The 27,149-nt window shown below is 43.4% G+C and overlaps 1 long non-coding RNA gene across 1 annotated transcript in view; it reads right to left on the reverse strand.

Moving 5' to 3' along the window:
- Window positions 1-1,971: 1,971 nt before the first annotated feature.
- The window catches only part of LOC309350911, a 533,003-nt gene continuing 507,825 nt past the window's right edge, over window positions 1,972-27,149 (reverse strand). The window contains exon 3 of the long non-coding RNA XR_014160590.1: window positions 1,972-2,093. This is a non-coding gene — a long non-coding RNA (uncharacterized lncRNA). The remainder of the gene's footprint in view (window positions 2,094-27,149) is intronic.

A 27,149-nucleotide genomic window follows, 5' to 3' on the forward strand; every position in this document is an offset into this window, starting at 1 on the left:
ACTGGGAAACACTGGCCTGCGAGCGCTCCAATTGGAGAACAGCCTTTACCAAAGGTGTCATGGGCTTTGAAGATTCTCAAACTCAGGACGAAAGAGAGAAATGTGCTAGGAGGAAGGCATGCTTGGCAAATCCTCACTATGATCAACTCCTGCCCAGAAACCTATGTCCCCACTGTGGAAGGACGTGTGGATCCAGAATTGGCCTCCATGGTCACTTACGGACTCACTGTTAAAACCGTGTTCATGGAAGACAATCTTACTTGGCTACGAGTGATCGCCAAAGAAGAAAACATACACACACAAACACACAGAGGGACCACTTGTGCCCTGGAAATCCTTGATATTATTCTCATAGGGTTACATTGCCAGTCCTAATTATTACTCAATAATTCCAGTTGTGAAGTTTAAAGTGTAACTTATATAACGCAGTAGTGTCATCAGTAATGTGGCCTGTTAGGAAGATTGAAAAAGAGTTAATTGAAACTAATGGGGATTTATGTAGAGACAGATTACTCCTATACAGTGGTACCTCGGGTTACAGACGCTTCAGGTTACAGACTCCGCTAACCCAGAAATAGTACCTCGGGTTAAGAACTTTGCTTCAGGATGAGAACAGAAATTGCGCAGCAGCAGCAGGAGGCCCCATTAGCTATTTTTTCTGGGTTTCACCGCTTGCACATGCGCAGAAGCGCACTACGCGCCACACACATGTAAAGAAGCAGTGCCTCTGGATACGGATTTTTCAGGGTGCGCACAGACCCCCGTAATGTATTACATTTGTATCCAGAGGGTCCACTGTAATGAGTTAAAGAAAATGTTTAAAAACACTTCAGTTAAAAAACCAGAAGCCTTTTTACTGGGTATAGCAGGCAAAGAGATACCAAAAAAAAAAAAAAAAAGGGATAAAAGACTGTTTGTGTATGCAACAACAGTGGCAAGAATTATTTTAGCCCCAAAATGGAAATAACAAGAAGTCCCAATGAAAGAAGAGTGGCAGGTGAAAATGATGGACTTTGCGGAACTGGCGAAGTTGACAGGAAAAATCTGAAACCAGCACGATCAAGTATTCCAAAAAGACTGGAGTAAATTTATACAATACAGTGGTACCTCTAGATATGAACGGGATCCGTTCCGGAGCCCCGTTCGCATCTAGAAGCAAACGTAACTAGCGACGGCACGTCTGCGCACGCACGCGTCGCTTTTCGCCGCTTCTGCGCATGCGCGTGACGTCATTGTGAGCGTCTGTGCATGCGCAAGTGGTGAAACCCGGAAGTAATGCGCTCCATTACTTCCGGGTTGCTGCGGAGCGCAACTCAAACACGCTCAACTCGAAGCGTATTCAACCCAAGGTATGACTGTATTTGAAAGACCATTGTAAGCAATTAACAACATTAGTAGGGTTATCTGAAGACTTGTGAAGAGAATTTTTTTACCTTTCTACATTTATTTAAACTTTGAGGTATTTTGTAATGAGTTATATTAGAATTGGAAAATATATAAAATGCTGTGAAATAAAGGTTACTTTTGAAAGCCAAGAGGTGGGAGGGAAGGAAGTCAATAGGCTCTAAAGAGCCAAAGAAGTAAAGAGAATAATAATGATGTGATTATATATGTTTAAATGGAAAATTAATAAAAAATTTTTTTTAAAAAAGTATCTTCTTAAATTAGCATATGGAATGAAATTCGGAAAATTAACTAAAATTAATTGGGAAAAAAGAAAAGGAATTAGCTTACAGAATGACCTGATATACCGTATTTTTCGCACCGGCCCATAGGACGCACCTAGATTTTTGGGGGGGAAATAAAGAAAAAAAATATTATTCCCCCCCAGCTGCGGCTTCAGCGCGCCCCACGCTCCGGGCATCAGGCTGCTATCCACAGCCTAGGGAGCCCTGCGGGAACTCCCGCGGGCTCGCCAGGCTTGCTGATAGCTTCCTGAAGCCTGGAGAGCGAGAGGGGTCGGTGCGCACCAACCCCTCTCGCTCTCCAAGCTTCAGCGAAAGCCTGCATTCGCCCCATAGGACGCACACAGATTTCCCCTTCATTTTTGGAGGGGGAAAAGTGCGTCCTATAGGGCGAAAAATACGGTACATCTATTCAGCTAATATGCAGACTGGAACTTAGCTATCATGTTGCAACACAGCTCTTTGCAGTTTAAATGTATGAAAAGGCAAAACTAAGTGCCATTTTGACAGAAAGCAAACATTCAAATGCAGATTGCAGATTAATACAGAAATGGAATGGAATTCTAGGATTTTGAAAATTGACCCTTCTAAAGGGTTGATTTCCTGAAATATGGAGGAAATGTTATGTCGCCATGTGTCATTATGTAACATCATGGTTTTGTGTTTGCTTCTTTACCAGTAGCCATAACATTGTGTGATCTTTCATGGACAGCATTGCCAAATACGAAGATATATATAAAAAATGCTGTCCAAAAAAAGTGGAGCCAAATAAATAGTGCAAAATTGGTAAAATGAGGTGAGGGACAGGAGATGCATCTCTGAAAGCCAAGATATGAAAGTGAAAATGAGTATCACAAGATTTGGGTGCAACTGTAATTCAACGTAGCTCTTCCTAAATGCTCAGTGCTTGTCACATATTATCTTGGGGGGAGAGATATATTTGGGTGCATCATCCTTTCTAGAGCACAGTTCTTGGTGCAGTGTAAAACATGATTTTATTTGCATTTCTGCTCTTGTTTTATATGTTTCTTGCTGTACACCCCCAGTAGCTAAACCCATTTGTTAGATATGAACACATAACACTTCCCTGGCTAGTAAGCCATAAACCAATGGAATCTCTAAACACATTAATCAATGAATGATGTGCGTAGGAGGCGTTTGCTGAGAGAGTGAAGAAAGCATGTGAATAATGTGACTGAAATAGAAGAGTTTATTTTGAATCGTTCCGCAAATATTGAAGTTTATGTTTACGGAAACCGTTAACTAACATGGCACTCTGTAACAATAATTATAGTGAAAGTAATAACGGTTGTCACTGCCGTGTTAAATAGCAGGGAGAAAGGGGTTGCTTATCATAACAAGTGCATATACAGTCACTGGAAGGGCATAACCTAACAAATCACGGCAGAAATTGCTGTTTCATTAATTTCTAATCAATATTATCAGAAAGAAATGGAAGTAAGTTGGAAATCATGTAGGTTGCAATCCTTAACACACTTGCTAGGGAGTAAATCATATGGAATATTGTGGATGGGACTTATTTCTGGGGTAAATATGCAGAGATCGAACTGTTAAACAGACACGGCCATGATATAGCATTAAAAATATTTTTTGCCCTCTTTCCAGATGGAAAGAAGATAAAGTCCCGACCAGAGAAGAATCACAGATTAAATTGATGGATTATGCCGAAATGGCAAAAATGACCAGAAGAATCAGAAATTGGGGAGACCAAAATTTTAATAAAGAATGGGCAAAATTTATAATTTGTCTTTAAAAAAACCATTGCAAACAGTTAAAATTGTTAGTAGGATTGGAATAACACTTGCAGGTTTGTGGTGAATGATGGATATAATGGAGATGTAAAAGATTTGGATTATTATAAAAGATGCAGGAGGAAATGATTAATAATAGGACCCACAAAGGGGAGGAGGGAAGTCCAGGAGATTTGAAAAACCGTGTGTGTGTGTGTGTGTGTGTGTGTGTGTGTGTGTGTGTGTTCCAGTAGGTTAACATGTTGTCAGGGACTGGGCAAAGGAGGAATGGTGGAGACCTGACCCTTCCAGGGAGGAGGAAGAGGAAAACAGTATTGATTTACAACAAGGGTTTGAGGGAAGTAGAAGCTCAGAGGCAGATAAGGGGAAAAGCTGGGAAATCATGGGAGAGCCAGAACAACCCCCAGCTGACACGTTGTCATTAGAAAGCATTCCAGACCCTCCATCTCCCAAAACCCAGCAAGCCTTAAAAGTAGGAGCGCAATGAGCTCAGAGGGCACCCGTAGAGGAGTTGAGAATGATCAATGAGAAAGTGGGAGAGATGGCGGTGGAGATTTCCTTGGGACAATGCCATTATCCAAGAGGCTGGGTTCTATAGCCTCTCTCTGTAAACTTTGAAATAAGTAAGGGTGGTCAGAATCTTTTCCTAGTCTTTATACTTTCCTAGGCAACCTGCCGGGAGCCACTGACAGCATCCTGACACATGGGGACCATGCCTGGTAGGGTCTTCACTTCCACACACTCCCTCACATATCCTCCTGGGGGTGATGGAGGGTGGCAGGAATGATTAACCCAATAACCCATACATCTAACCATGTCATATCTTGAAGGCATGGTGGAGTGGCTTTGGAGGGGTGATTTAAGTGATTGTATTAACCAGGCGTATTTCTCCTGTCTCCCACTAGATAATTAGAAGGGGGTAAGTGGATGGAAGACTCAGCAGGATAATTGGCTTCTAGGACTAATATGAACCAGGATACCAGAGTTAAGGCAGATCAGGTGACACCTAGCGGATTCTGGATTTGCGTGGGGTGATTCTAATGCAAAAATATCAGATGACACAACCTGCCTGGATAGTAAAGTTGGCAGTGCAACACCATTAAGTTCCTCAACAGATAACTGGGCAAAAACTAAGAGGGCTAGCAACCACACTTTGGATTTGTTAAAGGTTAAACTCTGCTACTGTAGATGGAATGTGGTAGGGTTATGCATATAAATTTATACCTGACATTTAGGAGACCCCTTATTTCTGTGATTGGTTTGGACCTTTAGATTGATGTGATACCTTTAAAACTAGTGAGACTATTTGTTGTTGTTGTTGTTTAGTCATTTACTCGTGTCCGACTCTTCGTGACCCCATGGACCAGAGCACGCCAGGCACTCCTGTCTTCTACTGCCTCCCGCAGTTTGGTCAAACTCATGCTGGTAGCTTCAAGAACACTATCCAACCATCTGGTCCTCTGTCATCCCCTTTCTCAACATCAGGGTCTTTTCCAGGGAGTCTTCTCTTCTCATGAGGTGGCAATTTCCTTCAGAATGGAGAGGTTTGATCTTCTTGCAGTCCATGCACCATAATTCAAAAGCATCAATTCTTTGGCGATCAGCTTTCTTTATGGTCCAGCTCTCACTTCCATACATCACTACTGAGAAAACCATAGCTTTAACTATATGGACCTTTGTTGGCAAGGTGATGTCTCTGCTTTTTAAGATGCTGTCTAGGTTTGTCATTGCTTTTCTCAGTGAGACTATAGCAATGTACATATCTGAGGAGTCTGAGCGTTTTCCATATTGATAGCCATGAAATAAAACAGTAACATTTTCTTCTACCTTCTGTCATGGATTGTGAAGAGAGTTATTAGCCTGGTTTGACAACTTCTTTTTCAGCCTTGTCCTGTCTGAAGAATACAGTGTGTTTAGTGGCTGCAGGGCAACTCCAAAGTTTTATTCACTTGGATCTGGTAAGGGTAAAGATTGAGCCTGCAATGATCGAAGAGGAACCAGTATGATATTCTTATTCAAAACCAATGCTTCACTTTAGCAATGTGGGAACTGTGTTTACATGTCAGAACAATGACATGGGTCATTCCCTTCAGTCTGGGTGGAAGAGAATTGGTAGCAGTGGTCCATTATGTAGCAAATATGTACAAGGTGTGACCGGAAAGTTCGGTGAATGGTCAGAGAAATTGGACAGCGAGAAATATTCAAACACATGCCTTACAGGCCTTCAAAGTAGGCCCCCTCTGATACAATGCACCATTGGCAACATTCGTAGAACTGTTGGAAACTTCTGGAGAAGTCCTCTTTTCATACTGCTTTCAGTTCCCTCATCACAGCAGCTTGGACGTGTGAAATGTTGGAAAATCTGTGCCCTTTCAGTGCAGACTTCAGATTTGGAAAAAGAAAGAAATTCAGTGGGGCCAGATTGGGAGAATATGGAGGGTGAGACAACTCAGTAATGATTTCACATGGAATATGCAATTTTTCCTCCATCATTCAGATGGACAAACACCAATCCTGCATCAATAACTCGTGAACTCTGTTGACGTTTGCCACCATTCTGCCTGTCGACGGTCTGCCAGATGAAGGGTCATCTTCAGTGGTTTGCCACCCTTCACGGAAATGCTTAAACCACTAACACACTTACAGCTTCATCTCCGTACACAATTGTGAGCATTTCATGGGTTTCCAATGCCGATTTAACCAATTTGAAACAGAATTTCATATTGACTCTCTGCTCCATTTTCAATCACAACGCACTGCACTATTAACAGCTACTAAACACTACCACATGAACGTAGACCTGTCAACAAATGCTGAGACACGTGCGCATATGTTAGCTGAGATATGGACGAATGCCTCCCACGTGTCTCCACAAATCCGGCAGTTCCCATTATGGCATACAGGGGTGATTCACCCTACTTTCCCGTCACACCTTGTATTTTGGAGAACTTGGTGTCTCTCCTGATGCAGCATTTGGACAGCAACTGTCACCAAGCAAAGAATTGTATCTGACCAAGTCATCCTGTTAGTGCACAGACTTCCCCCTACACAATAATACTTCCTCTCCTCTCTCCACAAATCCCACACCTCCCCAAATCTGCTCTGTAGATTCCCCCAGAGCAGATTTGGATGGGCACGGTGGGGACATGGGCAAGGAAGTCCAGTTGCGCAAGCAGAAGTCATTGCGCTGAATGGACAACTTTGTTGAATACACCCCAAAATTTCTTTCCGTAGCTGAGTGGTGGAGAATATGCTTTGCAAGGAAAAGATCTCAGGCATCTCTACATAGGTCTGGTATGGACTTCTATCTGAAACACTGGAAGCCCCTGCCAATCTGTGAAGATAAACATAAAACTGGACTAACTGTTAGTATAAGGCAACTGCCTGTGTTTCCAAGGCATGGAGTGGCCTCACAAAAAGAAATTCTGCAAAAAAATAATGAAAAGGAAAAAAAATGACAAGGACATCAATACTAGCAAAGCAAATATTCTAATGAGTCCTCGTAAATGGAGCACATTACTGGTGGCTGAATAACAGCTCAAGTAAATTTGTCCAGTCCCTAAACCACAAACACCCTAATAAGAACCTTGAAGTCTCATGTTAGCAATCAAGTGAGTGTAATTTGAAGCACAGAATAAATACATGTAATCATTCTGAAAGTTAAAAACAAGATCCCATTCACAGCCTCCGACTAAGCCTCTGTAACTTTATTTCCTTTCTAAGGGATAGCGGCTCTATAAGGCAGTGAAGCGGAATAAAAATGATGATGATTTTTCAATGGGCTCATTGTAGGAATAAAGAAAAAAAGGGGGGGGAGAACCAAGCAGGCCTTTATTATCAAAGTCCAGGACGTTTCTGTGCAGGAACTGAAACATGATGGAGAGACACGCTGTCGCCAAGTAAAGTTTATATCTATTTCCTATTCATGGCGTTGTCTCAAAAGCCATACTGAGAACCACCCCCCCAAAAAAACAACTGAGAACCACCCCCCCCAAAAAAAAATTATGTCAGCAATTACCTCAGAGCATATGTGTCTTTAGGTTTTTTGTTGCTAAAGAGCTGGTTTTTATATGTGTGCTGCAGGAGTTGAAGCTCAGTTGGAACTCTGTCAGATGTTGACCTTATTATTCCTGGCCTAAGTAAAGAAAACTCTCAGCAGCTTTTTTAATAATGCTTTCTATTGCCATCACAAAAGACCTCCTTTTTCTTTGGGGGGGGGGGAGAGAGAAAACTGCATTTCCCGGATGAAATCATTGCATTAAGAAAGAAAAGCGATGGGGATGCCGTGCTTTATTTAAAATGGAAGCAGACAACAGAGAAGGAACTGGTGAAGGTCTGGCAAGCCGTCAAAACATCGGTCACTGCTAGGCACTGGGTGGGTGAAGCTGTCCTTACAGCTGCACGGACTGAGGAAAAAGAATTGGGGGGGGGGACTAAACAGTGAGTGTTTGTCAACAACTGGAAGCATTTAAACAAAGAAACTATTTTTTTTATAATTGCCTCCTTATGTAATGGAGGAGGGGAGGAGTTTGCAGAGCAGGTGGGGTGGCCACTTTCGTCCAACCAGAGTGGCATTAGCATATTGAGCGGTCATCCATCCTTCAGAGCATGGATGCAGAGGGTCGGATGAAGAGCCAAATGCTTTGAATGAGTTTTTGAAAGACGCAGTTTGTTAGTGCATGTCAGGGACTGGTCTGAGGAGGAATGGTGGACACCGCCCCCCGCCCCACTTCCCTTGCACTTCCCAGAGAAGAGGGGAGAAGAGGGAGACTATAGATTTACAACCGTGGTTTGCAGAAGGTCATAGTTCAGAGGGGAGAAGCGGGGAAACAGATAGCTCCGGGCAGCTCTAACAAAGCCTCCAGCATCATTACTCAAGATGACCCTTCTGAAGACTCCTTCCGGCGTCTCCAGCAGATAGTGAATCTACAACCCATACATCTCTTGTTTTGCTTCCTGTCTAAAACCCTCCCATTCACTGACTCCTTGGACTTACTGGATCAGCTCCAACTTCTTCCGGGTCTGAGAGGCTGTCTCTGAGTTTCTTTGTGCCTGATTGCGCATCTGGCAAGCTTGGGCTGTGTTCTAGCCTGCTCTTAGCTACTGCCTTATCAACCTCTCCATCAAGGTCAGGAAGAGCCGAAGGCTGCAGCTGTCGGCTCTCCCCTGTCTGACTAACATCAAAGCCTCTCTGTCCCTGGCTGCTTTCTGCAGTTGACTGCAAACCTTCGCTTGGAGCTGGCTCATTCCTGACAGAGTACCAAGGCGTTCAAGAACCAAGGTACGACTGTACGTTGCTATCTTTTAGCAACCTGCCTCAATAAAGTAGATGGAGTCCATGGCTGTCAGCCTGAAATCCTTGAAGTATGGGATGTAAACAACAGAGAAATGCAAAAAGATAAGAGGGCTTAAAAAACATACGCACACAACATGAAAAAACAGCTTTTCTCTTTCCTCCCACAACCAAATCTTGTGACACTTGCCCATTCTAATGAGACAATCTGACACCCCTGCTCGCACATAGAAATAATTCCTCCATCGTTGTCCATTGTCCTTCTTTGCAAGTGCTGCATCACAAACAGTAAGGACCTTAGGGAAGAAGTTTAAAATGGCATTGCATGTGAGCGCCAGGCATTTGGGCAGCTAATAAGTATGTCAGTAGGTCAGTGTGGTAGTCAAGTGAGATATTTCATGTGCATAAGGAACACAAAATAACCCAGAATGAAAAAAAAAGAGAGAGAAAGAACCCACAGCAGAAAAAAAATCCAAAGCACAACTATTTTCTGCAGTTTCTGGTAGCTTTACAATGTTTGTTCAAGTGGTTCACCTAAATGCTATTAAGAACAATGAATTTGATGTGTCCATCACATGCGTAATACAGAATTGAAGGTACGAACTGTTCCCAATACAGTGGTACCTTGGTTTAAGAACAGTCCTGTTTACAAACTACAGTGGTACCTCAGGTTACAAACTTAATATGTTCTGGAGATCCGTTCTTAACCCAAAACCGTTCTTAACCTGAGGCGTGCTTTCACTAATAGGGCCTCCCTCTGCAGCTGCGCCACCGGCGTGTAATTTCCTTTCTCATCCTGGGGCAAAGTTCTCAACCCGAGGTACTACTTCTGGGTTAGGGAGTTTTTAAACCCAAACTGTTTGTAACCCAAAGTGTTTGCAACCCAAGGTACCACTGTATTTGGTTTAAGAACTCCACAAAACTGGAATTAGTGTCCCGGTGTGCGAACGTTACCTCAGTCTAAGAACGGAAGCCGAATGGTGGAAGGGCACCGGCGGCGGGAGGCCTCATTAGGGAAAGTGTGGCTTGGTTTAAGAAGGGTTTTGGTTTAAGAACGGATTTCTGGAATGGATCAAGTTCATAAACTGAGGTACCACTGTAGTCATAAAATCCAGAAGCAGGTGGTGCGGTCGGGAGGCCCTGTTCACCTGACTTCCTATTATAAGGTACACAGATGAAGCAACTTTGTTGAGCATAATTCCTGAAGGTCCAATTAGACAGAGCTTGTTGGGGCTTAGCTCTTTCCTGGCCATTCCCAAATGGGGTATTAGGTACAATTAGCTATATCATAAAACTGATGGCTGAAACTGGTACCGCTTGGTAGAGATCACCTTCTTTGCTTCACGTGGGACCAATCCCAAGTCATACTATTTAATATGGTCAGATCTAGAACAATTTGAGTGGTGCTGTGGTCTAAACCACTAAGCCTCTTGGGCTTGCCAATCGGAAAGCCGGCAGTCCAAATCCCCACGAAGGGGTGAGCTCCCGTTGCTCTGTGGCAACCTAGCAGTTTGAAAGCATACCAGTGCGAGTAGATAAATAGGTACTGCTGCGGCGGGAAGGTAAATGGCATTTCTGTGCACTCTGGCAGTCATCACAGTGTCCTGTTGTGCCAGAAGCAGTTTAGTCATGCTGGTCACATGACCCGGAAAGCTGTCTGTGGACAAACGCCAGCTCCCTCACCTGAAAGCGAGATGAGCGCCACAACCCCAGAGTCGCCTTTGACTGGACTTAACCGTCCAGGGATCCTTTACCTTACTTTTACCTTTTAGAACAATTCCCACTGTACTGAAATGGAACGGTGCACTTTTTTTAAAAAAAAATATGAGCTCTCTTAGCAGTAATGCCAAAGTATCAGATTAATTTTGCCACATGAATAAATATTTCAGAATAATAAACACTTCCATATTTCATATTCTTCCCTGTCCTCTGCATGAACTGTGAAAACAAAACATTGCTGGTACCTCACCTACAGCTTGGACAGGGTAACCTCAGTTTCCAGTTGAACGGGACCATTGGTTCACAATCGAGAAAGTTCAGATAGCGGCCGGGTGCAGGGGTTTAACATTATTTCTCCATCTTTATGTTGGATCCTGGAGTCACTTCCTCATAGTTAATTTCAATGAAGAAACCTACGTAAAGGTTTATAGAATATATGTAAGACAGTGTGTGTGTGTGTGTGTGTGCGCGCGCGCGTGATAAATCATACAAAAAGATATACATACTCAAATGTGATGTGCATTATTTGACTATGGGGCATGTCTTCAATGAAAGAGGTGGAATTTATAGGCAGAGGGGGGAAGAGAGAGATCTGAATGAATATTAGTATAGCTTTAATTATAGGAGCGCTGAGAGTGTCTCAAAAATGGAATGGGTGATTAGTGTCCTTGAGGCTTACTTTACACTTTTAAGGTCAGATTTACAATAATCGTGGTTCTGATCCCTAATTTCTAAAGGCTGGTGATTCAAAGATTCATAAATAATTAAGAATTGAAACATGCTATGGGGCAGCAATTGCTGATGATAGAAACAGTAAATCATCGGTGGAAGAATACTTAAGACACGAAAAAGCCAAAGCATGCATGCTTAAAGTTATAATTTGCATTTACAATCCTCTCCAAAGTTGTTTATTTAGCAGATTTATGGCTAACACAAAGAAGCTTTCATGGCTCCTGACCATCTCACAATTTCAATAATCAGAGAGCTGTTTAACTCTGTAGAGCTCTGGTCGGCAACTCATTCCAACAAAGGCTCCTTTGTTTTGTATGGCTAGGAGCAGAGGGAGGGCCAAATTATTCTGCACCCACTCCACACCCCCCCCCACCCGCTGTCCAATGTCACCAATCCTCCCTCTCATCTTCAGCTGGGTAGGAGAGGTTGCCAGGAGCAGAGAGGTGCATGAAGTTATTCCTAGAGTACTTTGCACTACCATAGAGTTTTCCAGGGCACAGTTGTGTGGAACAATTGTCTGAGACTGAAGTCAAAATCTGCATATTCCCTGGGCTGCGTTGGAGAGTATACAGATTGCTTAGAGAATGCACGAAATGCAGTCAATATCATCGTCATCATTGGGTTTTCTTACAGCATATGAAAACACAATACCATTAAACCAATAAACAATAACCCTGTCTATAATCCCCAAAATAATATCTGCAGTCTCTGAGGCCTGTTGGACAGTACGCAGTGGCGTAGCGTGGGGGATGCAGGGGGGGCTGGCTGCACCGGGCGCAACATCTGGGGGGCGTGCTTGCCGCCTCCGGAGTCGCCGAAGAGCCTCGGGCGCAGGCTGTAGCAGAGCCCCATGTCTCACGGAACCGACGAGCTGTGCGCGCGTCCGGGCTGAAGGCGTCTGGCCGGCAGCGGCTCTCAGCGCTCGCCGCGGTCCCCGCGCGTCAGGGCCGCGGAGGGCACGCCAGGCAGCCCCTCCTCACAGCCCCGCCGCTGCTGCTGCAGCAGCTGGGCCATGTTGCATTTTCCTCGCCTCTCTGCCCTCCTCCTCCTCCGGGCAAGCGGTGTTGTTTGGGCGGCAGCGCCAGTGGCAACTCGCCTCAGATAACCTGACACGGACCCGCCACCACTGCCGTGGCTACCTTACCGTAAATACCCCAGCCCAGGCAGCAGCAAGAAGAAGCTGGCAGCGGCGGCAGGTTAGGGGTTAGGGGCGCAAATTACTTGCCTTGCCCCGGGTGCTGACAACCCATGCTACGCCACTGACAGTACGCAAAGGCCTGTTAGAGAGTATGTATTTCTTGACCAAGAAATGAGCACAATTCCATCTTCATGGGTAGATTATGTGCACATGCTCCATGAGGTGTGGCAGTCAGATTCAGGTTGGTTTTTTGGTTTTTGCCTGAGAAAAATAAATTTCAATCATTATGAGTTTATGAGAGGGAAAGAAGTAAATGCAGGTAAACGTCAGACCATCACATATAACAATAGCACATGCTTTATTTATTTATTGCCATGTATTTATCTTCTCACAAGACATGGATTTGTTGTTGGGTTTTTGTAATTGATATTCTAACTATGGCACTCACCTCATTAATCAGCTGATTGCGTGAGCTTTAGTCAGTTAAGTAATTGATTATATTTCCATACATTTGCAAATGCATAAAACCAAAAGTTCAAGGGAAAAGATAGAACATATTCTTGGATCAGAGTTACTCAACAGTAAAACCCGACCGAAGTCAACATGGCTTACTCTCAAGGAAATCTATAGCATTGCTCATATATGCATCAAGGACTTTGACAAAAGCAGTGTGAATGGACCTTGTGAAACATTTACCTCCCTGATAATTGAGAAGGCCCACAGCGCTGGTAATCTCTGTCGCAGGCAGCAAAATATGCGGTGACATAGAAAAATGACTCCATTTGTTAAAAATACAAAAGGTACGTAGTTTAGCTAATCAGCCTTGTATGGCTGATGAACAAGTCGGCTGTTGCGGGAATAGACCTACTGTTTGAAAGTGCCTGTCAGGGATTCTTCACATGGCATTGTGTTGATGATGAGAAGTAATTTGAAATATGGCATGAAATCCAGCATGAAGAGAAAAAGAATCCGTTGTATCGACGGACCTTAAGAATGTGTATTTGGGCAAAAGATTCCATCTGGTCTGATAAAACTGCATGTTTAAAAAGGAAATACTGTTGGTTACGAAGGACCAACCAAAGCAGAACTCTTCTAGGTTTTGTCATCTTCCATGAAGGAAAACTGCATGCTAAAATCTTTCTTCCCCATCAAAATCAATAAAATTTAAAAGTACTTAACTTGGGCTGGATCATGCACTTATAGGGTTGCCATATTTCAAAAAGTAAAAACCAGGACACCCCAAAAGTTGTAGAGTTGTTTTTTAGGAAGACTCCAAAGAAACACGATTTTTCAACTGACTTGCCTAAGATCCAGGACAAAGTGGCACCTTTCAGAAATTCCCCCTGGACGTCAATTCTGCCTTTGAAATCCTGATAATGTCTGGGAAAATCCAGACGTATGGCAGCCCTATGCATTTACAGCAAGTGCCATTAACAGTCTTTATCAGTCATGGTTTTAATTCAACAAGTCTAAGGATGCTATCCTAGACATACTTATCTGAGAGTATGTGTCATGGAATTCTACTCAGTATTGATCCAGAGTAGAATCAAAGGAAAGTTTGCAAAGTAAAAACTTAAACCTGTTGCAGGATTGCGTGTTGAGTCCCACAATTGCCACCCCCCAAAAATTCACACTTCACACATCAATTTCTTGTTTAGGTTTTTGGCATAATTTTGGCCACAACTTTATTCAAATACAAAAATGTGAGTGGTTGCTTAGGCATTGGTTATGACTATCTGTCCATGCCCTCAGGGACAGAGCTGGCATTCCGGACACCGACGGAAGCCAGCGTGGGAAACAAGTATTGGGTGAGAAAATGAAGCTGGGCAACAGTCCCTCACTTCTCACCCTCATGTTCCTGTGGGGCTTGTACGGCCCAAGTCCGACTCCGGGGACAAGGACGAAAAGAATGGCAAGCCCCTGGATTCCTTTAACGGAATTCCCTTTCCGCATCATTTGGAGGGATAGGCACTTACCCCTCCAAGCACCAATTTAACCAATGCCTAACCGCCAACCTTACAAGTTGTGACGATTTGCTACGCAGTAGGCAAAAACCAAATGGCACCAGCCAATCAGCCAAATGGCAAAATTCCTACCAGGCCCCCGCACCAAGGCGAACGACCCCATGACAGGCATAGCAAGGTCAAGCGAACATGAAAAAACCACCCTATAAAAGGGAGGGAGGGCGGGTGATCCGATGCAAAACGGCCAAGAGGAAGTCCAACGTCTGGCCCCTGTATTTAAAAACTCTGACCCCTCCTCCAAATTGGCAACAATCAAAACTCCCCAGCAACCCAATCTTAACTCCTTAGGAGGCTTGGGTTTCTCACAAATCTGCCTAGTCATGGCAAGGTGGCTTGTTCCCCCAACCGCAACACGTGCTCTCTGTTAGGGAGAACATGCTTTCCCAAAACATAGACCAGAGACAATTGTATTTCATCCAGCAGAGCTTTACTGCCACTGAAGGCAAATGAGCATAATAGTCACAAATCCAATACATTCAGGATATGCAGTCCATAAGAAATCCAGTTGCAACAGACTTAACTTAAACTTACAGTAGCTTATAATAAGTCTAAACCTTAACACTAAACATACTATGTAAAGAACACCACACCAGAAGGAAGAGAGATAGAAAAAGAAAGTGAAACCCAGGCTCTTTCTAGCCTCTTATTATAGTATAACCTTGGCAGAAAGAGATAAGAGTACCAGTTTAAGCAAGCTGTACTCAGCTTCTCTGAAGGAATAACCCAAACATCATGAACATTCTGGTTTTCCCAGTAGTACCTACTGGTTTTCCCAGTAGTGATGTATGGAAGTGAAAGCTGGACGATAAATAAGGCTGATCGCCGAAGAATTTATGCTTTTGAATTATGTTGCTGGAGGAGACTCTTGAGAGTCCCATGAACTGCAAGAAGATCAAACCTCTCCATTCATAAGGAAATCAGCCCTGAGTGCTCACTGGAAGGACAGATCCTGAAGCTGAGGCTCCAATACTTTGGCCACCTCATGAGAAGAGAAGACTCCCTGGAAAAGACCCTGATGTTGGGAAAGATGGAGGGTGCAAGGAGAAGGGGACGACAGAGGGCGAGATGGTTGGATAGTGTTCTTGAAGCTACCAGCATGAGTTTGACCAAACTGCGGGAGGCAGTGGAAGTCAGAAGTGCCTGGCGTGCTCTGGTCCATGGGGTCACGAAGAGTCGGACACGACTAAACGCCTAAACAACAACAACATGAACCTTCTGCTTGTTTCTTTCACACAGAGAAGCTTCCAGAAGCTTCCAGAACCCTCTTGAATTAATTAGAATAGGAAATATCTCTACACATCAGATCAATATTTTCTGCACTAAGAACTGCAAACTGACAGTATGATCACAGAATGCCCCATTTTTGCCCTTACTGGCCATAGGGGATGGCCATGGTGGCAAAACATTGTCTGCCAGTGAAGCGAGGATTTCCATAGTGAGCATCTCAGGAATTCTGGGACTGCACTCATATTCCATGACTGATCCAAATAACGTGTAAGTAGGAGCCTGTGGGGCCAAGTCTTGCTAGTCTTTCACAAGACGGAATGCTTTCATTATAGCATGTTGTTGATTATCAGATAATGTTGATATCTGATAATGCAGATGAAAAAGACAGGTACCCTGAGGAACTTGCCCTCTGAAATTTGACCCAGGAAGGTGATTTTAGTCCAGACTCTGTAAGAAATGGGTAGCTATCAGTTTGGATCCTGAAATCCCCTCCCCCACCCTTTACTTTAACTAGCAAAGAGGTAATCTTTTGATAGACAAAGAGGTAAAATTTCTAGTTTTGTGGCTACAGTTCCCAATTTGGTTCCACTACACTGACATTGCATACCGAACCCTCAACATTGCTTAAAATTAAGTCCACTCAACCCTAATCTGGCCAGTTCCATGACCAAATGTTCTAGGGCCTCATCATTTAGGGTATCTAGACATTTTCCTTTTTTGTCATGTCCTGAATCAGTTTCTGGTGCTACTGTTAATGAGGATGACTATTTCAGCCCAGGCCTGTGAGTTTTGACCGTACTTGACAAATTGCGGGAGAAAAGTTACACAGAAGTATCATGTAACACTCTTTTTGATTGTTAAGTTGCTGAAACGTAAGTTTCCCCGCGATGGGGTGAGCTCCCGTTGCTCGGTCCCTGCTCCTGCCAACCTAGCAGTTCGAAAGCACGTCAAAGTGCAAGTAGATAAATAGGTACCACTCTGGCGGGAAGGTAAACGGCGTTTCCGTGTGCTACTCTGGTTCGCCAGAAGAGGCTTAGTCATGCTGGCCACATGACCCGGAAGCTGTACGCCCTCGGCCAATAAAGCGAGATGAGCGCCGCAACCCCAGTGTCGGCCACGACTGGACCTAATGGTCAGGGGTCCCTTTACCTTATCTTTAAGTTTCCCCCATCAAATTGGATTAATTAGTCACTCTTATTTTCCTGATTTGCTTTTGGATTCTTCTCTTTAGAGATTGGAAAGCAAAACGTGCCCTGTATTGGTAAACAAACAGAGCTGTGGACTCTTGAAACATCATGTACTTACAGCATTCTGGAGCAGAACGACCCAGGAATAAAATGTAATGGTGTCAAACCGTCTGATAGTTGGGGAGCTGTCCTCGGTTGTTCTGGTTTTCTTTATTTGCTCTGTGGGCTGTATTTGTATTAATTCTTAATGCTGTGTTAACCCACAACATCAAATACAGGTGTGGTTCATTGTACATTTGCTGGTTTAACTGTCCCACAGGGTGTGCAATCTATTGCTAAACAAACAAACAAACAAACAAACAAACAAACAAAAACAAACAAACAACTCTTTTTTTATATATTGCAATTAATCTTGCCAGAGTTACCCAAATAAAAAGTATATCTTTGAGATCAGAGAAGGGGTATCTATGGCCTTTGTGATGTTCTTGGGCTTTAATTCCCACCATCCCTCACTATTGACCATATGAGCTGGGACTGATGAGAACTGGCGTTTAAAAATATACGGAGGGCCAAAGGTTCTCCCTCAATTCAGGTGGTGTTGTTGTTTAGTCGTTTAGTTGTGTCCGACTCTTCATGACCCCATGGACAAAAGCATGCCAGGCACTCCTGTCTTCCACTGCCTCCTGCAGCTTGGTCAAACTCATGCTGGTAGCTTCAAGAACACTGTCCAACCATCTCATCCTCTGTCATCCCCTTCTCCTTGTGCCCTCAATCTTTCCCAACATCAGGGTCTTTTCCAGGGAGTCTTCTCTTCTCATGAGGTGGCCAGAGTATTGGAGCCTCAGCTTCATTTTTTTAAAAAAATAATATTTATTAACATTTTTTTTTAATACAATACACAAAAGTAAACAAAATAGCATATATCTCCACATAGTTTCACAACTTCTTTGGACCCCCTCACGCCTCCCGCTCCTACCTTCATCACAATAAATTTTTTCCAGCAATTTATCACCTTGTTTCCATTGTTGTTATCTATCTTTCCCCTGTTACTTTTCTAGTTTCAGATACCCTCTGTTCAAATCTTAGAAATTTAAGTATGATCTGATGGTTGTCCAAAAGTTTATACTTTCTTAAATCTAACTTATCTTCATAACTCAATCTAATTTAATGGTGCCAAATTATTTATGATCTAGCATCCTTCTTAGCATTCAACCAAATTACAATGTTTTTGTAAATAAGTCTTGAATTTCTTCCAATCTACTTCCACCCTCTCCTCTCCCAGGTCTCGGATTCTGCCAGTCATCTCGGCCAGTTCCATATAGTCTATCAGTTGCGTCTGCCATTCTTTCAGTGTGGGTAAATCTTGGGTTTTCCAATGCTTAGCGACGAGTATCCTTGCTGCCGTTGTTGCATACAGAAAAAAGGTTCGGTCCTTCTTTACCACCCTCTGACCGACAATACCCAGGAGGAAGGCCTCTGGTTTCTTAGGGAAGGTATACTTAAATACCCTTTTCAGCTCATTATATATCATTTCCCAAAAGGCCTTCACTTTAGGGCAAGTCCACCAGAGGTGAAAGAATGTTCCTTCATCTTTGCATTTCCAACATTTATTATCAGACAAATGGTATATTTTTGCGAGTTTGACTGGGGTCATGTACCATCTATATATCATTTTCATAACATTTTCCTTCAAAGCATTACATGCAGCAAAGTTCATCCCAGTAGTCCACAACCTTTCCCAGTCCTCAAACATAATATTATGCCCAATATCCTGTGCCCATTTTATCATGGCTGATTTGACCGTTTCATCTTGTGTGTTCCATTTTAACAGCAAGTTATACATTCTTGAAAGTACCTTAGTCCTAGGTTCTAACAATTCTGTTTCCAGCTTCGATTTTTCCACCTGGAACCCTAACTTTTTGTCATTTTTAAAAACTTCTTTAATCTGAGCGTAGTGTAACCAGTCTCACACTTTGTCTTTCATTTTCTCCAAACTCTGCAACTTCCAATTGTCTCCGTCTTTTTCTAATATTTCCCAATACTTTGGCCATTTGGCCTCCATATTGAGTCTTTTTCGGGCCTTAGCTTCCAATGGTGAAAGCCACCTTGGAGTTTTATTTTCCAATAAGTCTTTATATTTTGTCCAGACATTAAATACTGCTTTTCTGACAATATGGTTCTTGAAAACCTTATTAATCTTTACTTTGTCATACCATAGATATGCATGCCAACCAAAAGCATTGTCAAAACCTTCCAAATCCAATACATCAGTGTCTTCGAGAAGTAGCCAGTCTTTTAACCAGCAGAAAGCTGCTGCTTCATAATACAACCTTAGGTCTGGCAGGGCGAAGCCCCCTCTTTCTTTCGCATCAGTTAGTATCTTAAACTTAATTCTGGGCTTTTTGCCCTGCCAGACAAATTTTGAAATGTCTCTCTGCCACTTCCGGAAGCACTCTGTTTTGTCTACAATCTGTAGTGTTTGAAACAAAAACAGCATTTTTGGCAAAACATTCATCTTAATAGCAGCAATTTGGCCTAACAAGGAAAGTTTCAATCTTGTCCAACTCTCCAAGTCTCTCTTAATTTCTGACCAGCATTTCTCATAGTTGTCCTTAAATAGACTCAGGTTTTTTGCTGTTATGTTTACCCCTAGGTATTTAACTTTTTTAACCACATTTAATTCTGTCTCTCTCTGAAACCGTTCTGACTCTAAATCAGTCAAATTTTTTCCCAATACCTTGGTTTTCTGCTTGTTTAATTTAAATCCCGCCACCCGACCAAAGTCTTGAATCAATTGTAATACTTTTTTCGTACTAGGTTCTGGCTCCTGCAGGGTCAAAACTAGGTCATCTGCAAAAGCTTTAAGTTTATATTGTTTCACTCTGACCTGAATTCCTTCCACCAACCGGTCCCCTCTAATCATATTCAAGAGCACCTCCAGAACCGAAATAAATAACAATGGGGAAATAGGGCAACCTTGTCGTGTTCCTTTTTCAATTTTGAACTCTTCTGTAACCACATTGTTAACTATCAATTTGGCTTTTTGTTCTGAATAAATTGCGTCAATCCCATTTTCAAAACCCCATCCCACTCCCATCCCTTCTAAATTTCCCTTCATAAATTTCCAGGAGATATTGTCAAAGGCCTTCTCCGCATCTATAAAAATTAACACTGATTTTGTATTGATATTTGTTTGTAAAAGTTCCAAAATATCAATAATATTCCTTGTGTTGGCAAACAAATGTCTACCTGGGAGAAAGCCAGCCTGGTCCTTGTGAATTACTTCGTTTAGGACTTTTTTAAGTCTACTTGCTAAAATGTCAGCAAATATTTTGTAATCCACATTTAAAAGAGAGATGGGACGGTAGTTCTTAAGTTGTGTCTTTTCAGCTTCCGATTTTGGTATCAATGTGATAAACGCTTCTTTCCACGATTCCGGCGCCTTCTTCCCCTCCATAATTTCATTACTAACCTCCATCAATGGTTGTATCAAATAGTCTTTCAATGTCTTATAGTACTTGGAGGTCAGTCCATCTGGCCCTGGAGATTTGCCCAGTTGCATGTTCTGAATGGCTTGTTCGATCTCTTGTTGTGTTATTTTACAATTCAGGATTGATCTGTTTTCTTGTGACAGTTTTGGCAATCCGTAGTTTTTCAAAAATTGTTTTATCTCAGCCTCATCTTGCGGCCCTTGAGTATATAGTTTTTTGAAATATCTCTGGAAGCACTTTCTGATATCCACAGGGTTCTGAATATTTCTTCCTTCAATCTCTAGATTTGTAACTGTATTTAGTTTTTGTCTCTTCTTCAACTGCCAAGCTAGCAGTTTCCCACATGGGAAACTTGGACCAGAGCACGCCAGGCACTCCTGTCTTCCACTGCCTCCCGCAGTTTGGTCAAACTCATGCTGGTAGCTTCGAGAACACTGTCCAACCATCTTATCCTCTGTTGTCCCCTTCTCCTTGTGCCCTCAATCTTTCCCAACATCAGGGTCTTTTCCAGGGAGTCTTCTCTTCTCATGAGGTGGCCAAAGTATTGGAGCCTCAGCTTCAGGATCTGTCCTTCCAGTGATCACTCAGGGCTGATTTCCTTCAGAATGGACAGGTTTGATCTTCTTGCAGTCCATGGGACTCTCAAGAGTCTCCTCCAGCACCATAATTCAAAAGCATCAATTCTTCGGCGATCAGCCTTCTTTATGGTCAATTCAGGTAGGTAAATTTATCATTGTGTCCCACTATAGTGAATGTGTAACTCTGTTAGCAATATAGTGAGTGCAGTAAAGTCAAATAAATGAGCAGCTTTCTGATCTCTCACTTCAATTTATTCAAGCCAATGTTCATCTGTGTGTCCCTTGATTCTTGCTAATATTGCTGGGCAGGGCCTCAGAATGAATGTTGGCATACTGGATTTCACCGATCTGCCTCCTAGATCCATTTGGAACTATGCCCAAGCTCTCCAGACCCAAAATGGATCAGCCCCTCAGCATAGAGTATGAGGCTTCTTTGCCTTACATTATGTGATCTTCTGGGCAAAATTTGGTAGGATTCTGGCAACACCGAGGTCTACCTGATTTCATCTGTAGTCATATGGGAGTGGATTTTCAGCCAGAGCCAGAGGCAGCCCAGCCATTAGGTAGGGTGATGCCACTATGCCAGGTGGCATGCCCACAGATGTCCCACCTGCCATCGGTGGAGAAGTGGTGCTACCATTGGCATGATTTTGGGCAAGATTGTGTCCATCCTTGGTGAGAGCTCACCACAAACTGGTACAATCTTGCCTGAAATCGGCACTGCGGATGGTGCAGCTTCTCCTTTAGCAACCGATGGGGCAGGGAGCATGGCAGCAGCAGAGCAGAAGATGGCAGAAGGAGCAGGTTGGTGGGGATGGCAGCAGTGGCAGTGGAAGGCAAGGCATGTTGGAATCTCCGTTACGACCGAGCTTATAAAGCTCATCTTCCAGAATCCCCCTCCGACGTGATTAACCTGAAGCTTATGTAACCCGAGGTACCACTGTACTGGAAGACGATAGGCTTCCACACTCATTACTCTGAGCACAGGTAAAAACGGCCTCTACACATATTGAAGTGTCTGTTTGACAAAGTGATATGCACAGTTTAACTGCGGTGTACACAAATTCCCATTGAATGTGCACCTCAACAATTGTGTACACTGGTACACAGATTATACACTCACTGAATGTAATGTGTGAACATCCCAATCAGAAGAAGAAGAAGAAGAAGAAGAAGAAGAAGAAGAAGAAGAAGAAGAAGAAGAGTTTGGATTTGATATCCCACTTTACCACTACCCAAAGGAGTCTCAAAGCAGCTAACATTCTCTTTTCCCTTCCTTCCCCATAACAAACACTCTGTGAGGTGAGTGGGGCTGAGAGACTTCAGAGAAGTGTGACTAGCCCAAGGTCACCCAGCAGCTGCATGTGGAGGAGCGGGGAAGCGAACCCGGTTCACCAGATTACAAGTCCACTGCTCTTAACCACTACACCACACTGGCTCCTGGCTGCTTAGATGTAAAGAGATTAGGATACATATTCTCAGTGTTTGGAGAGCAAGATGCTCTCAGTGTACCCCTTTGGGTGTGCCCATCTTTCCCCCCTTGCAATAGTTCCACTTCCCATTCTCTTGCTTCTTCCTCTGAACTTAATTTGGACCTCATCTCAGATCCTCTAGAAGAGGGTTCACCCAGAGAGGGCAGGATAAGAGGCTGAGACAGCAGTGAGGAGCAGCAGAAGGATCAGTAACCTCCCATAACTGGCAGGAGATCTGGAGTGTGGCCTTCAGCAGTTGGCCACAAATGCTGACCCCCCTTGCATAAACCGCTCATGTCTACTAATGCCTGACAGAAGTAGCCATTTTAATCGAATGAGTGATTATCTAAATAGAAACTTTTAGTTGTGGTAAGCCAGTTGTGTTGTTGTTGTTAAAGAAAGCATTGTGAAAGAGGGCAGTAACTAGGTTTTTCTCCCTCTGAGCAAATCTCAAAGAGAACATTTGTGACATTTGTGCAAGGGACCCTTTTTCCTCTTTTCTGTTTCAGACTTTCAGAACCTGCTGCCACATCTTTGGCATCCCTGCAGTAGCAGCAGCAGTATTCTCACTTCCTCCCCATCTTCCTCCCCACTAGGAATTGTCCTAGCATCACCATGCTAACCTGGAAAAGAGGAGACTGGGAGGAGATATAAGAACCATTTTAAAGGGCTCTCCATTGGCCAAGGGAATGAGCTTGCTTTCTCCTGCTCAGGACGGTAGGACTCAGACCAATGCATTTGAGTTACAATAAAGGAGATTCCCACTAAACACCAGGAAGAACCTTCTGACACTGGAATGGTCTCCCTCAGGAGGTTGTGGACTCTCCTTCCTTGGAAGTTTTAAGCAGACGTTAGATGGTCATCTGTTCTGGATGCTTTAGATGAGATTCCTGCATTGCAGGCGGTTGCACTAGATCAGGCATGTCCAAAGTCTGTTTCGGGGGCCTAATCCGGCCTGCCGGTCGGTTTGATCTGGCCCCTGTGGCAGTTTATTTCCTGGGGTAGAATCCTAAAAAAAACCTTAACAACTTCAATCCTAAAAGAAGCTCCACAACTCCAACCATAAAAGAAGCTCAACAGCTTCAATCCTAAAAGAAGCTCCACAACTCCAACCATAAAAGAAGCTCAACAACTTCAATCCTAAAAGAAAGTCAACAACTTTGGTCGGCCCTCACGCATGTTCACTTCATCAAATCTGGCCCTCTTTGAAAAATGTTTGGACACCACTGGACTAGATGAAATGCGAACCAATTTCAATCTGCTCCTAGTTGTAATCAGGGTTTGGCTACGCCTGTATCTGAGGGTGAAGTTGAAGAAAGCCATTTCCGCCCTGCAGAGGAGGTGGGATTGCGGGCGTCACGGACCCACCACTCGCGCGGCCGCTGGAGACCAGCCACTGTGCGATTTGGGGATTCCCTGGCTGTGTCACCCCCTGGCCAGCCAAATCGGCTGGCTTTGGGGACATGGCCTCCCCTATTTAAATGCAGGCACAGCTGGGGATCTCCCTCTTTTACCGCATACCAGTTGTTCCTGTTTCCCACCCTCCTGCCCTTTAAGGTTTTCGTTCCTTGACCTTGCTATGGACCTTGGGTGGTCGCCCATTGAAGGGGCCTGGTAGGAATTTTTACACCTGGCAAATTGGCACCAGTCACTTGGTTTTTGCCTACCTCGTAGGCGAAAACTTTCTTGGTAACTTTCTTGGTATTGGCACTTAGGCATTGGTATTGGTATTGTTTTGTAAATGGAAGAGGGGAGGAAGTGCCATCACCTGCCCCGCATATTGAAGGGTAGTCTGATAAAGGATTCCGGGGGGCGTGGCCCTGTCCGAAGCCTATGGAGGTGAGGGCCTAAGGCACGCCCCCCGAGCAGTGACTCCGGGGGAGTTCCTAGTTGATGTGCATCAGCAGGACTCCCCCTACTGGTGGTTAACCCTTCCCGGACTTCAAGCAGATATAGTCAGTTAGGACCAATGCCTAAGCCAATACCGCTCGTCACCTGTAACCAGTAAAGGTGTGGCCTTATTATTAACCTTAATAATTGTGTCATGTGTCTTTATTTCCCCTGGGGGGGGGACTCACCATGCAATTCCAACAAAAATGGAAAGAGGAACGGAAGTTGTTTGATGTTCATTGGTAATCAACCCATTAAATATGGTCAGCATTTCCTGTAGTTGTTGCTTTCCATCTGCAAACGATACACAATTGATTGCACTTCCCCCCATTTCCATTGTGTTTCCTTTGAACTGAAATGAATGGGGTAGAATAATCTAATGACAACGTAATACATTTAATTACGTAGCTTACTCTGTTTCATCATAGCAGATAGCTGGATGAATAAGATTTTCATGGAAGATGAACTGCAGCAGAAGGGAAGCATCACTGCATTCAAATACAGGGTGGAACAGAAAGCGATGCATTATTACATCCCTAAATTGTGAGCATATGGATGATGAAAAGTACTCTCTATTAAAATAAAAGGATGAGATCCTAGATATGCAGGAAGCCCTTGCATTCAATGGAGCTCCTAAACCTACAACAAACTACTGGAAAATAACTATAATTTGCCATCTGCACTGCTGGAAATGTCAATGCCTGGATCATCTGAAAATGGAAAACACCTATGGGTTTATTTTTATCTAAGGATTTGCACATAATTCAGTGACGCACTATGTGGTTTATGAAATGACTAAATGGAAGGCAATTATGAAGACTTTAATTGTATTTTGATCTAAAATGATTTTAACAAACAGTATCCACCCCCCTCCTACCCCCCAAAATTTAATCTCACAACAGCACAGAGCATATAGTATCAATTATGGTGGAAGGTAATCTGAAGAGATTAGACAGCATGATAGCATCGCACCACAATTTCTCAGACGGATCTGGGAGATAGCTAATGGACTGAGTCAAAAAATCTGAATCCGAGCTTTCAAAGAGAAGCTGATGTGGAAAAAAGAGAGAGCCAGCCAAGAAAAACAAAGATTTCCTATTATCCTCAGCTGCACCAAGGAGATTGCTCACATTTTGACATAAGTACACACTTAATAAAGGGAAACCCACTGCAAATATTGATTTCATTTTTATACCAAACAATTGTCTGTAAAAGGCTTATAATACTTTTTACAATGCTCTGGAGAGTTTTTTTCCCTTTGTCTTTAAACAAAAGACATTTGTTTCAATGTGTGAGTAAGATTCCGGACTACGGTACAGTGAGCAATCTGAAATTGCTACTGCTGGAAGACTGCATATCCCGCTATTGATTAGCGTCTGGAAGTAGACTCATAAATTGCCATATGGGCAAGTAAACAAAATTTCACTTCCGCTTGCACAAGCACAACTGAGTGCATCTAAATCAGGGCTTGCATGATATGGTCCATGATCTATCTACCTGCATGCCCTTTCCATATGTTCTACGCTTTGACAAAAAGAAAACAGAATGCCGGTTTTCACCTGATTGAATGTAATTTGCAGTTTGTATCCTAAGCAGTCAAGTCTGCAGAGCAAAGCAATGAAAGGAGGAATGGGGTTGAAATGTTTGATATACTTACATCAGGGGAGGGCAGATTTCAGGCTTGTGGGATCCACTTTGGGTTTGTTTCTTTTCTTTTCCTAGAGCCCTGAGATCCACCAAATGGAGCCAAGCACAAAAGACATACACTTTAATTTAGTGTATTCTGAACCCAGGAATTTGTTGTGGGAATCAAACTGAATTGAACAGATCCCATACTCCTGCTTAAGTTCCTTCCAGTTTCTTAATTTCAACAATACAATTCAGAGAGGAGAGCGGGTCATTTTTAATAATAATAATAATAATAATAGTAATAGTAATAATAATAATTTATTTATACCTCGTCCATCTGGCTGGGTTTCCTCAGCCACTCTGAGCGGCTTCCAACAAAATATTAAAAACACGATAAAACATCAGTCATTGAACTTCCCCAAACAGGGGTGCCTTCAGACATCTTCTAAAAGTCAGATAGTTATTTATTTCCTTAACATCTGATGGGAGGGTGTTCCACAGGGTGGGAGCTACTGCCGACAAGGCCCTCTGCCTGGTTCCCTGCAACATGGCTTCTCACAGCGAGGGAACCGCCAGAAGGCCCTCGGAGCTGGAACTCAGTGTCCGAGCTGAACAGTGGGGGTGGAGACTGGACCAAGGCCATTTTTTCTTTAGCAACATACTCTCCAACATTTCTCTGATGAAAATAGGGATGTCCTATATGATGATGATGATGATGATGATGATGATGATGATGATTTATTTCCACACCCATCTGACTGGGTTGCCCCAGCCACTCTGGATGGCTTACAACATATATTAAAACATAATAAAACATTAAACATAAAAAACTTCCCTATGCAGTGGTACTTCAGGTTACATACGCTTCAGGTTACAGACTCCGCTAACCCAGAAATAGTGCTTCAGGTTAAGAACTTTGCTTCAGGATGAGAACAGAAATTGTGCTCCGGCGGCGCAGCGGCAGCCGGAGGCCCCATTAACTAGAGCGGTGCTTCAGGTTAAGAACAGTTTCAGGTTAAGAACGGACCTCCGGAACGAATTAAGTACTTAACCCGAGGTACCACTGTATAAGGGAATGAATTCAGCTTTTCAAAGTAGGAGGTGGGTAAGGAAGCAATGCAGACTTGCTTCATTTCGCATTAGAGCAGTCTCGGCATTGGTGCGACCCTGTAGTTTTTGTAACAAAGAGGGGCGGCATCCTGCCCTACCCGATTCCCACTTCAAGCAGCGGCTCAGACGTTTTCAAAGAGACAGTCATTACTGGTGTGTATTTAGTAAATCACATCCTCAAAACTTGGAACGGACTCCCAGC

Source organism: Podarcis erhardii, assembly GCF_964252035.2.
Source record: "Podarcis erhardii genome assembly, chromosome: 10".
Classification (NCBI taxonomy): Eukaryota; Metazoa; Chordata; class Lepidosauria; order Squamata; family Lacertidae; genus Podarcis; species Podarcis erhardii.